General features: G+C 41.8%; 1 long non-coding RNA gene across 1 annotated transcript in view; it reads left to right on the top strand.

Annotated features, from left to right (window-relative positions):
- Positions 1-3,189: 3,189 nt before the first annotated feature.
- Positions 3,190-13,049, top strand: part of LOC113817719 (uncharacterized) — an 11,471-nt gene continuing 1,611 nt past the window's right edge. Inside the window, exons 1-2 of the long non-coding RNA XR_011398889.1 lie at positions 3,190-3,420; positions 11,845-12,034. This is a non-coding gene — a long non-coding RNA (uncharacterized lncRNA). The remainder of the gene's footprint in view (positions 3,421-11,844; positions 12,035-13,049) is intronic.

Below are 13,049 nucleotides of genomic sequence, written 5' to 3'. Positions count from 1 at the left end.
TCTTGTTGAGTGAGTTCATGACCCCTGCTGCCAGGCCAATCCGTCTGCTGTCTTCATGGTCTGACAGCCCAGAATTATGAACTACACTACCAAGGTATGTAAAGCTCTCTGTGACTTCAATGTCCTCGCTGCAAGCACGTACCGACTGAACAGGTTTTCCTAGCGTCTCCAAAGTCCTGGATCTTGGTCTTGGTCCAGGAGACCTCTCGACCCAAGGGTTTCGTTTCATTGCTAAATGCATCCAGAGCCTCCACTAGGGTCTCCAGAGACTCAGATAGAATAGCAACATCATCAGCAAAGTCAAGGTCTGTAACCTTGATATTGCCCAGTGTTGCTCCACAATGACTTTGAACAGTAGCTCTGCCCAGTACCCAGTCAATGCAAGTGTTGAAATGAGTTGATGCAAGGACACAGCCTTGCCTCACTCCTGAACTAACAGGAAAGAAGCTCGACAGGCCCCCACCACACTTTACAGCACTTTCAGTACCAGTATACAGGCTTGCTATAAGTCCAGTACTCCTTGTTGGAATTCCTCTCAGTCTCAGGATCTCCCAGAATGATTCCCGATGCACCGTGTCGAACGCCTTCTTGAAGTCGATGTAGGCTGCAACTAACCCACGCCCGAACTCACGATGGCGTTCTACAATGACTCGAAGCGCGAGGATACGGTCTATTGTAGACTTACCAGGTGTGAATCTGGATTGCTCCAGTCTCTGATGCCTCAGTATATGGTCTCTGTTACGTTTCAGAAGGATGTGGGCGAGAACCTTGCCTGGTATACTGAACAGTGTGATGCCTCAGTGATTGCTACAGTCCCAACGGTCCCCCTTCCCTTTCCAGAGAGGGATGACCACACCTCTCAACAGGTCAGGAGGAACGGTACCGGACCGCCAGATGGCAGCCAGGACAGCATGTAACCCCCGCGCCGTAGGTTCACCACTAGCCTTTAACAGTTCAGCTGGTATGCCGCAGATACCTGCTGCTTTACCACTCTTCAGCTTGGAGATTGCCCCCCTAACTTCAGTTAGGGAGGGAGGATCCTCACTGATGGGTGGGTCCGGCAACGAGGTCTCGGCACTCTGCGCATCTAAGTTAACTGCTGGTGGGTCAACCTGATACAACTGCTCAAAATACTCAGCCCAGCAGTCTCGCATCACAACAGGATCTGAAACGATCTGACCACTTACTAAGCGAACTGCTGTCGCCTGTGAAGAGGGCTTGGAGTTCAGCTTTCTCAGGGCTTGGTATGCAGGACGAAGGTCATTTACTAAGAAATGGCCTTCTACTTCCTCTGCAAGACTCCTAGCAAACTGTTCCTTGTCCCTTCTTAACAGAGACCAAGTTCTGCGCACAAGACCAGTGCAATTCCCGATCCCCTGTCAGACGAGCCGCACGACAAGCATCTGTGACTTCCAGTGTCTCCTGCGGGATGAAATTCTGTATTGCTCTTGGGCGTACACCAATCGTATCTTGAGCTGCATCAAGCGTTTCACGCTAAAAGGTATCCCACAGGAGAACAGGGTCCGTCAGACTGTCGAGCCTTGTGAAATGATCAGAGATTGCCTCAGCAAACTCACGTGCACACTCCCCCTCCCATAGCCTGTCCAAATGGAACACTCTAGGCTGATCATTTGACCGCTGGGGAGTTTTGAAGTGGACCTGGAGGGTAGCCACAACCAATCTATGGTCAGTACCACAGAACTCAGCACTCCTGTACACCCTGCAATTCTGGAGGATTCTCCAACGAGTATGTGGTCGATCTCCTTGGCTGCATTACTCGCATTGCTGTACCATGTCCAACAATGTGAGTCCGGGCGCTGCTACCAGGAGCCAGAAATCCTCAATTTCTGGGACCTAGCAAAGACCCAGAAAAGGAGGCTTTTCTCACTACCGGCATCAGCCCCTGAGCAGACATCTCATAGCCAGCTCGATCACAACCAGATACCGCACTGAAGTCACCTAGAACGATGCGAATATCTCGCCAGGGACATCTGTCTGCCACAGATGCAAGTTTGGCATAGAACATCTCTTTCACGTCAAGTTTACAAACATCAGTAGCAATAAGAGACATGAAGTCAAAAGAGAGCTTCATTCTCAATACCATTATACACTCATCAACAGGAGTAACCTCTACTACCGAGGGCTGGAGTCTGTTGGAGATGGCAATGGCTACTCCCTGGAGGTGATGACCGTCGCTGCGGCCCGACCAGTAATAGGTGTAGCCACCTACACTGGTCATGCCACTGCCAGGTCTCCTCACCTCTGAGAGAGCAGCCACCTCAACTCTCAACCTCCCCAATTCTCTCAGCAGCAGAGGCAACCGATCATCCTGGCGTAAAGAACGGACGTTCCAAGCCCCCACCCTGACTTCCCGCCTGAGATTCAACCTTGGGCAGTTACTCCGGGTGGATGCCACCTCTGCCACGCCTGCCGACGCTGCCCCACATAAAAGGGGGTGGCGGGCTGCGGGCCCCATCATCCACCTGTGAGGTTCCCAAGGGCTTTCTCCCACAAGCTTCACTCTGGGCTGGCGGCCACCAGAGCGCAGGCGAGACGAGTAGTTCCCGTTCCCAGCCTGCGCTCCAGCAGTCGCCCCCCCCCAGCAGGGCCCACAGTCCGCCTCACTTGCTGGGTAAGAGGGACTTTTCCCCTCCTCCCTTTCCATTTATGAAAGTCATTGCCGGTTGGTTGTCCACACGCTGGTGGGCCATGACCCTGGACCTCTGGGGCCTGCTGCTGCTCCGAGGGAAAAAATCACATTCCCTCTCTGTGATGGTTGGTACGGAACTGACAGAGAGAGAGAGAGAGAGAGAGAGAGAGAGAGAGAGAGAGAGAGAGAGAGAGAGAGAGAGAGAGAGAGAGAGAGAGAGAGAGAGAGAGAGTTAGTCTGATAGGCATTTAATTATGATCGAGATTGATGGGATTAATGGGTAAGTGACAACGTATCTCAGACAATAAGGGTGACAATTAGAAAATTATTTTAAGAAACACTGTAATTAGTAAAATGCAGTTAAAAGTTAATACTCATGCAAACGATGATGATTCCTTGGTAACCAAGTAGTTTAGCTTTAGTATTTTCTTGTAAATGGAAAAGGATACCAGTAATGAAATAAAGAAAATACACAAATATTTAGTCTGATAAAATTCTCTAGTAAACGACACGATTATCCATCAGGAGATACAAATTACAAATGTCCAGTTTTCTTTTTTTCTAAAAATGCCGGTTTTATTCTGGTGTTGGTTTATGAAAAATAAGACAAGTCAGTACTTATTATATAGTGATAATATTATATCGCATACTCTGTTCACAAAGGGTTTTATGTCACATCTTGCCAAACAGAGAATTTTATTTTTCTTCACTATTTCGGCGAAAGACCGGCAAAACCGGAGTTGTTTACATCGGGAGCAAATCTTCTGTGGGTAAATATTTGTGTATCTGCATTGTAGTTTACGTCATTTACGACCTTTTACTTCTGCAAACAATTTGATTGCAAAAAAGTTTAATGTTTTTAAATGAGATCACCTGAATTCCAAGTAAATTGGGATGAGTTCGCAAACACCTTTGAGTATGAGACCATTTAGAAGGCTTTCCCTTAAAAGATATCCACATTAAAACGTGCAGTTAAATGAAAAATAATAGGGAAATGTTGCTTCCCACAGCCATATTCTGCAAAATAAAATTTCCTTGTAATGGATAAACTGGCAATTTGATATACATCAATAATCTGCACCAGGAAAGAATAAAATCAGAAATGACAAAAATAGGTGTAACCAATGCAGCACGGAAAGTAAGTCCGGGGGGATTGGGTGAGGGTCCAGGGGTGGAGCCCCTGATAGGGAAATATGGTAATTGGGTGGGGATCTGTGGGCGAAGCCCCAAGGTTGGGTCATACTGTAGAGTATTTGGAAAATTTACAGTGGATAACAATCAGGACTTGAGTAAAAAAAAAAAAAAATAGTATGGAATGGTTACTTTGATGTAATATAAGACAAGTTCTTTGCGATGTTGACATTGCGAATGTAAACAAAATTATGACCACTGAATGCATTCCTGTGGTCTATCAAGTAGGTCATGTATTAATACATGTTTGTCAAAACAATATTTGGCTAATTATCTGTGTCTGCTATTCCACATTTATACTTTCAAAAGCCTTTGTTAATGTTGTTATGCCTCATTTAAGTGTTTCAATATTTATTAGACATTGATTAACGGGAATCAGTCTGAAGAACCTGTGCATGCTCATATCTGCATTTCTGGCCACCAGGTTTGACAGGATGATTCCTGGGCATTAGGTGACAGAAAGCCGTTGAGAAATGTTTTGTTCGTGTCGATTCTATGTTGTTCTTAAGACTATACAGTGGCAACAAAAAAGAAAAAGACCTCATTAACTATTGCAGTTTGATTTCTGAGGCCATCAAGAACCCCAAATCCCCAAAATAGTGAATAAACGAAGTGATCCACAATAAACTTATTGACCGAATGAAAGAAGTGAAGGAAAATTGACAGTTTGGTCTTTTGATTATAAAGGTATTTGGTTTATTGTTTACAATATGGCTGTAGCGCTATCTTGCTGTACATACGGAGGTGAAGAGAATGTATCCCAGGGGGTGTTGGAGGGTATACCCTCCCCTCGGGCAGTGCCTAAAGGGCATGCCTAGTCACGGCACCTACAACCTAACCTAAGTTAGGTTATAGGTCAGGATGTTTTTTAGGGTTTAGAAGGTGTGAAATCCCATACATTTTGCTGAAAGAAGGGTTGGATTCTCAGAATTTTTTTAACTTTGGCGCGTCGGCGCGTAGACTTTTCAAGGTGGTGGGCATGTCCGTAAAGTTTCATTAGCCAATTTTTACCATTTTTTGTGCTAGTTTTATGCAGTTCTGTTTGCTCTTCTTATTTAAGCGTGTTTAACCCTATAATTTCCCTGATATACTTCATGCCCTCCCCTGCTAACGGGACTTAACACATTAAGATCGTCGGCTGTGATTACCATGGAAACGATCCTCAGATTCATTCTCATCACATGAGAATTAATCTGATGATATAAATATTGTCTGGGAATTCGTGATTGTCATAATAAATGAATAAGCATTTTTCTTGTTCGGAGAATATTACATTTTTTCATGCGAGGAAAGCATTATTTTGCCTGCATTTGTGAACAGATGATGAAACAAGTGTGCGGAAAGGTCAAATGAATTTTAAGTGCGGAAGATGATTTATAAAAAAGCTAAGCCTGCATGGGGAACTACATTTGCACCGACAGAATTTGACCAAATAATTCTTTGCGCAGGGAACTCGTTCCCCATGCAGACCAAACTCTAGAAAGTCTGGGGTTAGGAAGAGTTTTGGGTAATTTTCTAGTATATGTCTGCCGAACAGATTGTGATGAGTTCGGTATCGTTGGACTCCTGTCACCATCTGCATTGCAAATATGAAGGTTTTATAGCATGGAAGCACCCACAACCCCACATTCTTGGCACTGATAGTAGGGCATGAGAGGTACCAGAGAAATTTTGGGGTAAAATGCAAATGATATAAGCAGAATCAGTCACTATATTGGTTAATGCGATCCCCCATGGGCGGCTGCTGCCCCCCACCCCCTGCACAGGAAAACAAGGAATCCCTCATTTATTCACGGCAGGTGTGAGCAGATGACCGATATGCGGGAGCGGCGTTACCGTCCATCCGACGCTTTCTCCTGCTGTGAATATGTGGAGGATTCTTTGTTTTCCTTGGTGGGGGCTAGGGGGTAAAGCCCTTTGCATTAGACAATATAATGACTGAGTATATCATTTACATTATAGCCCATAATTTCCCTGGTACCTCTCATGCCTGCCCTCCCTAGATATCGGGGCCAAGAATTTGGAAACTAGACAGTGAGAGGAACCCAACAATACCAAAATCATCACGATCTGGGTGGTGGACGTATTTCAGAATAATACTGGTTTTTGGTTCATACAACATTGGATTAAATTACCAGTTGTGGCTGGAGGGATAGGAACAGTCTCAGAGGGGTAAGGTCACTTCCTGTACAGTCATCAATGTTTTCACTTATATCTTTTGCAATGGGAAACAACAAATTCATGCATATGACAATGTGAATAATTGAAACAAGAATGATAATTGCAGGATTGGATTGCTCTGTTAAATTTAAAAACAAAACAAAAAAATAAAATGGAAAATCAATTCTATCTAGGTAAGTAAATAATTTTTTTCCCAGCACTGCAAGCCCTCCTAATGGGTGCAATTGCCATACAAGTATCCTCCATATTTACACAGCAGGACAGAGCTTAGGGCTCCTTATGTATCTGTGATCACAAGGTGTGCTAAAACATACACCCAGTGCTAGCACACAACAAGAACACACAGTTCATGAGGATATTCCCATCATATAGGCCTACATAGGAAGGTTGTAATGGAAGTAGGAGTGGAATACATACAGAACATTTTTCAGGATTACCAGTCTCTGACAGTAGATGGCATGTGATGTCATATACTAGTCATCTATCGTGTTCATAGTCATCTGTTGACTGCACAGAATAGTCGGGGTTTGGGTTTCCCTTCCAACAAAAGTCTATGTCTGTTGGTGGGTCTCCAGTAATGATTCTAGCCCAATGTCCCCGGTAAAATGTGTGTTTACTGTAGTATTGTTTTGTGAAATGTCTCTACACATAGATGGCTCTGCCAATGCTTACCCACAACTGATTTCACCTTTCCTTGAGTTTCCAGGAAAAGCACTTCTTTTTACTAATGTTGTCAATATTGATACTGTTAATTTCATCGTTGATATCATAATTACTACAGTGTTATTGACATAACTAACAGCAATATTTAAACACCAGAAAATATAATAAAAAATCAAGGAAAAGGGTAAACGTGTGAGGCAGGTAGTTCTCATAATTGGCTCATTGGGATGAAGTACATGTGGAGCTACCTATATGTAAAAACAATTACTAAATTAAACACTTTGTGGGTATAGCATGTACACACACATGCCATCCCTGGCAGCTTGTGGTTAAAAGACCTTTAGATGGCAGAGTGCTGGAATAATGTGCTTACCATTAGACTCGTGAGTCATGCTATGCTAATGGGCCAGGCCAAGCAGAGGTTAACATCAGTAGCACGGTTTCAAACATAAATTGCTGTCCAATATCAGGATCTGAAAGCTGACATTCCATGGTGCACAGAGCAGAAAATATTGAATTAGGCCTATATCAATCAAAAATAAGTTACTGATGTTTGAATCAGTTGCAGTTGATGAACTTGAACACGATGGACTTTCCCCTTTTCCTATAACAAAGGTCTCACTAACCTAAGAAACTATTTTAGATAAAGTATGAAGAAATAGCATTTTTTTCCAATGATTATATGTATAGGCAACCCAGTAAAATGAATTTCTTAAAAAAAAAAAAAAGTCACCACATAGTTTTGTTAATGTATTCACAGATTTACAAATTCTCATTTTGGCTGTCTCTCCGTTACCAAAAAAAACCTTGTTTCTTATTTTTTTATGAATATTCTACTTACAGGGAAACCTTCCAAAAGCAAGCATTTTGGGGGGGTGTCTTGATGTAGTGTAACAAGTTTTTAAAAATGTTAGTAGAAACATGTTTTTAAGGGGGCTGAAAAGTGTCCCTTTGTTACCAGTAACAGAGGGACCATTTTTTAAACTAATTAATTTAGGAGATTATAGGTGCATAAAGATTTTTTTATCACCCTGGTTGAGTTAGAAAACTGTTTAAGGCTTTACATAGCTCCTTTAACTGAGATATTTTGTAATTTTTCAGCAAGATTTCCTTTTTTGAAGAACTGCTTATAACCATTGTGGTGGCTTCTTTCCAAATAATTAACCTGTCCCACTGTTCTCATCTGTAAGTTATCCACAAACTGTAACATCTGAGAATAATTCAGGAGCTCAGAATATGTTCAGTTTTTCTGCATTTTTGACCCTGCCCAAAAAAAGAAGGTTGGGTTATCACAAGTAAGAATTTTGTAATTTAGGCAAGCAGTCTCTTGTAGCTTTCCATACCAAGATTACTAATTATTAGATGTTGAATAAAACAGTGTGAATTAAATAGTCTTCATTTTTAGAGAATTTAGGTTCCATTGGAACTTTTTTTCAAGTTGCATTCTCATTATCAGTTGAAAACGTTACCCACTTTTTAGCTACAAAAACATTAAACAAAAGTAAAAATGTGTTCCACTGTTACCAATTTGTATTCAAATATATAATTTGACACAAACAACTGGTATTTGAAGTATAATGGGCTTTCTGAGGGAAATATGAAAATGTTTAGTACATTACCCCACAGTTTTGCAGTTTCCTTTATCCCCTTGCCTGCTTAGCCTAGTATATGTTTCCCTTCATATTTTACCCCATTGTTTTACAGTTTCCTTTATCCCCGTAGGGTGTTTGTAGACAAGAAAACCTGCAATATTAATTAAGTATTGAGTTGATCCCAGAAATACAAAAAGGGAAGGGACTTGCTCAATAAATTAACAAACCTTGGAGCAAGGGAGTCTGGGGGCTTGCCTCTGGTAGGGAAATTTCTTATGGGAAAACTGTTCTTTTTCCCAGGCTGGAGAGGTAGAAAGGTTTGCTTAATTTGTATGACACTACTTTGGAATTTTAGCCCTATGATTTGGATGACATGACCATCACATCTTGAAAAAATTTGGTTTAAGGGCCAGGTGACATGAACATGGTGGCATGTTCATCGTGAGCATTTCAGCTGATGGGTGATGGGAAAGACTCGCCACAAGTGCACAAACCTCTTAAAGGTGATTAGCCTCATTTGGCATTTAGAAAGGGGCTTTTGCATTATTTCCATTGATAAACAAGTGTGGAATATACTGTCTGTGAGGCATGACCAGAAGAGTGCCAGCTCTAGGGAGGATGCCATTTCGATGCTCAGCATCATACTCCTGGCGTCCATGACTGGCAGTGCAGGTTGCTTTACAGAAAATTTAACATTACAAAAAATAAAAATACAGATAACAAAATGTTAGTTATTGTTGTTATACTTGCACAGAGTTATTCACTGACTACTTAGAGAGATTATATGGAGTCTGGCCAAGAAAACAGTCTATTATCATCTGGATAAAGTAGATAGAACAAATATGGATGTTGGAAAAAAACAAAAAAGCTAAAAATATATACATAAAAAGAGAAAAGATATTGTAAAGGGAAGGCATAGAGTCATGTCACTGAACATGAGTTTTTGTGTGCATCTGGCCTACATGCAGCACACCTGTCAGAGCAGCTGCTCATATAAGTCTAATGCCTGTCTTTTGGGCCATGTGACCCTCCCAGTACCTTGCTTGTTGTTGTGGAAGGGCATAGGAGACGGAGACTGAGGTCCAACCCCTTCTTTGGGCCTCAGACCTCACCTCAACTAATTTTGCTTAGTCTTTTCTTCTCTTTTTTCCTTTTCTGTATCTTCTTCATCCCCTTCTTCTATCCCATTCATAAGATGTGAGAGCCATGCTGAAAGGATGAAAGGCTGGCTTTGTGTCTGTCATGAACGGCCTGAGGGAACCATGGGCACAGTAATCCCTTGGTAGATTGCCTAGCCCTTACCCCTTATGGGAACCCTGAGGGGTAGACTCTTTCTTTTCCCCATTTTATTCAGGTTCACCATGGCCAGTAATGAAGATTCTTTACCCTTAATAGGGGCATTAAAGCTTGCCCCTTCATCATCTTGATTTTGATTGATTTTGATGGTTTTCTGACCCCTGCCCCTCCTTTGACCACAGCTCTAACCACTGAAATTAATAGCCCCTCCGTGACACTTACTGACAATTCTATTCATTCCATAACACCCACCCAGGTTATTATTCAACCTCCAGAAAGCACTCCTTCCTCTCTCCCAACATTATCCTCTCCATCGCCTACTGTACGATCCTCTTCATTGTGTATCCCCTCTTCCATTATTACTACTCTTCATCCATGTTGTCCTTCCTCCCACAGAACTATTCCCCTCCACACCATCCCATCTTCCTCTTGCTCTTGTCCTTCTACTGCCTCTACCTCTGCAAACCTTTTGAGTACTCTATTTGGCCCAGCCAAGTGGGATTGGTACTTTGTGAAACCCCCTGCCTATATATTCTGAGAATACCTTTCTCTTTCAACAGTGTCTCAAAAAACAAGTAGGCAAGGTTACCTTTTGCAGTTGCTCTGATCGTTCAGGTTTTGTCACAATTACATCTGAATCCCAAGCTTGTGCAATATTTTCCCTAACTGACCTCACTGGCCTCTCTTACTAACTGACCATTCCTTCCGAACCTCACCCCTCTCTTAATGCTTGTACTGGAACTGTTTCTATCCCCCCAAATGCTTGTCCTATCTACAACAAGGACTGGTCAGACTGTGAAAATGACGTACTTACCTGCCGTGCTGATTATGATGCAGTGGCAGTACCGTATTACACTATTCCTCCCAGAGGCCAGCTTAAGTCCCATGTCAATATTGGCAAGATTAGCTTCCATAGACATGACCTCCCTGATGAAGTTTGTATATTGGTGGATTGTCCTACTATGTCTGACCATGTCAACTCCTTCCTCGTCAGTGTCAGAAATGTAGACCAAACACTGTTGATCCACAGCCTGCTGCCTTCTATGTGCCCAACCTCGTTATGACCGTTCAAATTGCCCTACTTAGTCACATACATGTGCCGATTGTGGAGACTCCCATAATGTATTTTATAGGAGCTGCCCTGCCTATATACTCCAATGTGAGGTAGCAGTTCTCAGATTCAAACAAGGCCTCACTCCAGTCAAATTCGTTTCTCAGTCTAAATCCAGGTAGTGCATTCACTACCACTTGCCTGATACCTACCCCTTCTCATTTTATTTGTTGCACCAGGCAACCTAAATGTTCCACTCCACCCTCTCCTACACCTTCCTCCTCTTCTCCTCCTCATAAGAAAACCTTTGTCCTCTTCACCTAACTTAACACTCCACTCGCTCACCCACCTCCCAATCCCTCTGTTCCTACTTCTACATTTAAAGTATTTGCAGGTATCCATCCTCCTCCTCCCCAAGTTCCCTCCACAACTCTTCCTCCTACACCCACCCAATATACCCAACCCTCTCCCTCTCCCTCTTGAATACTCACATGAATCCCCTCTATCACAACGGTGTCATCCAGGCTTTTCCCCTCCAGACATTCTTCCATATACTTCACCACCTTCCCCAGTCCCCCTTTCACATCCCCTGGATTCATCTCCTACTTTTCCAACAACCACCTTTATTTTCCTTGAACAATGTCCTTGTTTCTTCCCCAGTCACAGATACAATGCAATTCACTCAATCGCTCTACTTCCATACCCTCTCCGGAATCGCTGCTCTACTTCATTTATTTCCCTCTTTTCCCTTTCCATTACCATACTTTTCTATAACACCCTATTATCTTTGACATCTAACCCCCCCCCCTCCTTGGATACTTCTACTTTTCTGACAGCTATCTCTGTTTTCCTTGAATGTTGTTCCTATACCTTCCCAAATGACAAATACACTATAATTCACTCCAGTGGGTTAAGGCAGGCATCTCATGTCTTGCAGCAGCAGGTGAACAAAAATTTTGCATGTTTATCATATGTACACTTTTCAACAATTTTAATCTGAATTTTAGCTTGGGTTTTAAAACTTTTCACTTTTTGAACTTTTTATTCCAAAGTTTGGTTCAGGTTTATGATTTTCCCACTTTCTTTTACTGTTATTATTACTACTATTAACACTTTTTTTTTCAATTTCCTTCGCTAGTTTGGAGAGTCATTGAAAGCATTGCTGAGATATTTGTTAAGAATTTCATATTTAATATATCTTTTCTCACATTTTCTTACAGCTGTAGCCAGAGGGAAATTTCATGGTCGCCATAGAATTGACCTTCTTGCTGGGATAGATGATCGTGGGTAGTGGATTAGAACCATCTGCACAAATGCAACCCAGAACTGTTATGTTGGTCTTGTAATGAAGAGAGCAATCCTTAAAGACATTGTTTTCTTCCCAGAGTGCTGGTACTTTTCCTATTGATGGTAAGAGACAAAATCCAGTTTCATCAGTGTTGAAATTTCAAATGGGATCCTCCAGAGTATTGATGACATCAATTTCCTTAAAACAGTCAAAAGTAGAATGAAACCATTATTTGATCATTCTAAAAATGCTTGTGTAACTGGATGTGCCAACTTAACTGAGCTAGTAACATAGCTAGTAACTTCTGCATCAGATAGAAGAGTTTTGTTCCAGGTTTTGAGCTGATTCCATGATACCCTGAGAGTTTGTGCCTGTTTTAGGAATATTGTACTTCTTTGCAGCTCTTCTAATTGACAGTCTAAAGCTGAAAAAATGTAAACTGAAACCAAACTGACAACAGTAAAACACTTAAAGGAAAAAAAGTATATATATACCATTGCTAGTAGCTTCCACAAATTCATTGACAGGTCCCTGCTTAACTGAAATCTTGCCACCTCTTTTCAATTGATAATAAAGCTTTTTCTCTGGCAATATCTCTGGCTTGAATATGTATAGAGGGATTGAAAGTCTCCAGTTCTTTCAGTTGCTCAAAGAAATTGTGATCAGTCTCCCCTTAGTGCTAGAAAGAAATGGATGTGTAATTTTGGCATTTATTTGGAAGAGACTGTCAAAAAACTCATTTTACTTGAAAGGCTGACATTGAATTTTATCTGACTTAGAGGAAGAAGATAGGAGCTTGTTGTGGTGAGCAGATTTGAAAGATTTACATGAAGTAAAAACAGTTTGTTTTCATCTTGATGCCAAGTATAGTACTACCTTTCAAAGCCAATTCAATAATTGTCAAAAGAGAAAAATAGGGCCACTCTTATTCAAAGTTCAAAGGCTCTAGGTGGTTCTCCCATTAAAATGCATAGCATGCCAAAGCATAAATGTATTTCTTGTGCAGGTAAGAAAACAAATAGAACTGTTTGGATAATGAAAGCAACTTTTACCAGTACTTTTGGTGCTGAAGGCAGTGAATTACAACACATGAAGAACCCGAGTATTTACCCCAGGATTATAATAAAAGAGGCCATT

The sequence above is a fragment of the Penaeus vannamei genome, chromosome 12, assembly GCF_042767895.1.
Source record: "Penaeus vannamei isolate JL-2024 chromosome 12, ASM4276789v1, whole genome shotgun sequence".
NCBI classification, from domain to species: domain Eukaryota; kingdom Metazoa; phylum Arthropoda; class Malacostraca; order Decapoda; family Penaeidae; genus Penaeus; species Penaeus vannamei.
The sequence above is the reverse complement of the archived record's forward strand: the minus strand, read 5'-3'. Positions and strand labels throughout refer to the sequence as shown.